Source organism: Thamnophis elegans, chromosome 10 (genome assembly GCF_009769535.1).
Source record: "Thamnophis elegans isolate rThaEle1 chromosome 10, rThaEle1.pri, whole genome shotgun sequence".
NCBI classification, from domain to species: Eukaryota; Metazoa; Chordata; class Lepidosauria; order Squamata; family Colubridae; genus Thamnophis; species Thamnophis elegans.
This window is the reverse complement of record NC_045550.1, coordinates 25,466,799-25,471,379: the sequence shown is the minus strand read 5'-3', so window position 1 is coordinate 25,471,379 and position 4,581 is coordinate 25,466,799.

Here is a 4,581-nt window from a genome sequence, read left to right as displayed (position 1 = left end):
TTGAAGAAAAAAAGGAAATGTAAAATTCCATGATTGATTTTCCATTTTCATTTAAAGGCATCTAGGATGACTCTGAAGTTCTTCACTGGCAGATTTAAACACTTCTCCAGCTATTTCACTGATCTAAGATGCCTTCTTGTAGACACAAGACCTAGGAAAAATATGGACCACAGCATATCTTAGTTGCATTATTGCAAGAGACAAGAATCGGAGCCTAGAAATTCTCCCACTAGAGGCTGTTACATTGCTACATTGAATGTAGAACTGTATTTCTTCTGAGAAAAGCATACCTGGATATAGGATGGTGCTTTCAATGTTTTGGATACTATTAAAGAAGATGGATGAGCTAATTTTCTGGTTACTTCCTCTATGCTTCACAGCTGAGGTATCAAGGAGGAATTTAACCCCTTTACCCATACTTTTTACCAAATCTCTGGTTAGTTTCAGATACATATATGTCCACAGGTAGCTTATTAGTTACAGAGAAAGGTATAGGCATCTGTGTTGAGCCTATATATTTTTCCTCTGTGTTGAACTATAGAAGAACGATGGTTCAGGATCAAAACCATTATGCTGTATAAAAGGGGCAGATTTACAATAGTCCTCTAATTTGTGGGAACAATAAAGAGGTTAAAAGATACCTCCACACATAGGAAGGATTTCAACTGTTGTTTGGAGGTGCTTGGAATTATTTGAACAGCTGCTTCTGTTTTACTCTCTGCTTGCTATGGAAATCTTACCTTCTCTGAGAGGATATTTTTCGTTGGTTAAAAGGCTTAATATAAAACTGAATAACAGCTTGCGTGGCAGCTGTGCATTTGTTATTTTCAGATTGAGTTAGTTGGCACTGATTTCACAGGGAGAAGGCCATTGAAAGGTGGAATAGCAAAGAAATTGCCTGTTATCAGAGAACATAAAGTAACAAGAACATAATGACTGGAAATTATGTTTTCTGTTCCTCTAATTCCTTGATACTAAGATATATATATATATAAGAAATGTCTTTCTACTGAGATCACAAACATTGAAAAGATTTTTTAAGAGGCAGAACTAATTTAAAAAATGATAAAGTTACAACATTTTGACATTCAGGATTTTTGGAGTGATACAGAATGAGTAATGGATTGGAGATGAGTACCACTGCTGGTATTGATGCCACCAGCCAAACAAGAATAGGAATGGAACTCTGCAAACCATTCATATCTTCTAAAATTGACACTTGCCTCTTTAGACTTTTGACAAAATAATTATCCCCATTTATGGAACAAAGAAACTTGGCAAAAGTCGATGAAACATTAAGGGCTCAATGAAATGTAGTATGTCTTGCTGTTCTGAGCAGTTACCATAATAAAATGTTCAGTTCATGAAAATGCTATGTAGATTATGTTCTTTAAATCTTCTGCAACTGTTTTCAAAGAAACAAAAGTTAGAATGCAAGGGTACATATTTTGCAATTTTGAATTATCTGAAGTTTTGGGCGGCAGCACTTTGCTTCCCCCATAAGAGTAAAATCTGCACGTTTATCCATCTGCTTGTGTTTTTCTTAATTAAGGTTGGAAGCAATCAAGCTTTTTATTTTCTTAATTGAGTCTGACTATACTCCAAACAGAAGCTGCTTCCAATTTTGTTTAAAGCAAAAACTTGCTGGAATAGAGCCTAGAAGTTTCCATTCCCCTATAGAGGAAATTATTTGATAATTGTGAATCCTGCATATGAATAAAACTGCAATTTAAACTTGTAAGCATTCTTTATTCCCCTGATGGCGAACCTATGGCACCTGTGCCATAGGTGGCACACGGAGCCATATTTGCCGGCACAGCAGCCCTCAGCTCCGGCGCACATCTGTGCACCGGCCAGCTTATTTTTGGCCTTCCGGAGGGCCGGGATAGACCATTTTCCCCCTCCCCAGGCTTCAGGAAAACCTCAAGTCTGGGGAGGGCAAAAAACAGGCCCAATGGGACAACCAGAAGCTCGTTCTCAAACTTCTGGTTGGGCTGTTTTTCACCCGCCCCAGGCTCCGGAGACTTTCCTGAAGCCTGGGGAGGGCAAAAAAAGGCCCACATGTGTGTGTGTGTCACACACACATATTCACAATTTTGGCACATCTTTAGAAAAAGGTTAGCCATCACTATTCTGTTCCATCCCTCATATAAGGTATTTACTAGATCTGTTTATGTGCTTATAAAAACTAGACACTCCAAGCTCGTGCCATTCCTCTTCCTATCTGGACTTCTAAGTCATCTCTTTCCACTATGATTAATTTTAGGGAAGTTTACAAGAAAGTTCAGAAGTAAGGGTGACTAAGGAAGGGCCAATCCTTTTCAGCTGATTTTTAGATTTTATGTTCTGCAAGGCTTTGCAAACTTTCAGTTCAAACTTTTAGCTCAGTCAGATTTTGGTGAATATATTGTACATCTTTCTTTCTCACTTTCCAAAGAAATCCCTCTGCAGGTATCTAGTTTAATAAGTGGCACTTTAATATACATCCCTTTTTGATGTATTTCAGTTGTTTGGGACAAAAATGTTAATTAGTAGCATCTATTACTACAACTCTTATGATCCCTCACTATTAGCCATGCTTCTTAAGCTTGTTAGGTTTTGTAATGCCACAATTGAATAAATGAGCACATAGAAGACCACAGGTTCTCCATTCTGTCTTAGAAATACATTTAGTGTAGAAAGAGTGCTACAGATAGCAGCCAAATACTCAGGTTCAATTTTATAGCAATAGCAGTTAGCCTTATATACCGCTTCATAGGGCTTTCAGCCCTCTCTAAGCGGTTTACAGAGTCAGCATATTGCCCCCACAGTCTGGGTCCTCATTTCACCAACCTCGGAAAGATGGAAGGCTGAGTCAACCTTGAGCCGGTGAGATTTGAACCGCCGAACTGTAGATAGCAGTCAGCTGAAGTGGCCTGCAGTACTGCACTCTAACCACTGCGCCACCTTGGCTCCTAATTTTATTATACAGTAGTTACTGAACAATTCTCCAGTTCATGCTTGCAATAGGCAACACAACTCTGGATAGCCCCCTCCCACCTTAAATTTTCCAATGTAATTACAGTCACACCGTTCCAACATGTGTTTAGCTCAAATTGTTGTGGATACTCCTCATACACAGTAATGTAATGTTTTGATTTTGGTGCTATTCATATTTTGCTTTGTAATTCACAATCCAGAGTGGCCAGGGTGGCCTGTAATCATTGCATAAATAAATACAATTAAAACATTCAAATAAAGTAACATAACCCTTAGTAAGTGCACATTCTGTTAACAATCCAGTGCACTGTTTGGGGGCAATTTAAAAGCTCTATAATATTACAATATATTATAAGGAAGCAGCCCCAGGGACCAGTTCCATGGAGAGGGGCTTTTCTATGGACCAGAGGGGGCGTGGTTTCATCTACTGCCTGCATCCCACAGATGGGATGTTTCCCTGGCCCAGTTTCTGTCATGCCACAAACCGCTGCTGGTACACTGATTGGGGGTTGGGGATCCCTGCTATAAGGGATACTCTATGTCAGGTTTGTACATCCAGTTTTCAATAGTTACATTTGCAGAGTCTTATCAGTATTATTTTCTGTTTTAGCATTGCCTACACTTTCTCATTTCAATGCATAAGGACATTTAATAAACCAGCCAGAATCCATACCCCTGAATCTTGAAAGTGATCTAAAAGGGGACTAGGTCTTATGGCCAGAAGCTTAAATTAAGCCAGTAATTAATTCTTAATCATATTTTGGAGTCCAGCTTTATCACTCGTTTCTGAAAATTAAAGTGCTACATTCAAGAAGCAATTTGACACCTGAAAATTTTCTTTTACGGACTAGGATTGTGTAGTCTTTATTGCTTCTTAAAGCAATATATCTATATCTATCTACCTACCTACCTATATCTCTTAAAGCAATATAGCTTAAAATATATATTAGGAAAATTAATTGAGGTATCAGTATAGTTAGAGGGAGAGAGATTTATTTATGTTGGTCACTTAACTCCAGTGTTAATTTTTGCAGCAGAAAAAAGTTATCTGAAACATTGGAGTATAGGAATTTAACAAATCTATTCTGGCAAATTGAAGATACCCCTTCCCCCAAAAGCCAGAAAGAAATGCTAGTCATTAATTAACATACCAAAACCTCAAAAACAATTATCAGTATAAAATTACCATCTGCTAAGCAGGCAAACGTGCCCATGGAAGTTTGATTTCTCAAATTGACTTCTTGTACTGTCAGTTAAAAATGATTTTCAAATGGAATGTTCAATGGTTTTCTTAAGCAGTTTTTTAAAAAGATGCAAAATGAAATAATGTGAACATGCTCCTAAATTGCTGCCTAGTTTAAAATTTACTTCTCACTGAGATTTACTTCTGGCCTCACTAAAGGCTTGGAAACAATCTATATTTTTCCTTGAAATATTTTCATTTTTTTCTCTGAAAAATTAAAGGTTATGAGAATTTCCCAATATATTATTTTTAAATAATGTGAAATGTTTAAGATGTGAAAAAAGGTCTAGAAATAATGTTGTAAAAGGCAAATTGGTACTGAAACAAAACTCCAGTTTACAGAGTCCCTGAAAACTACC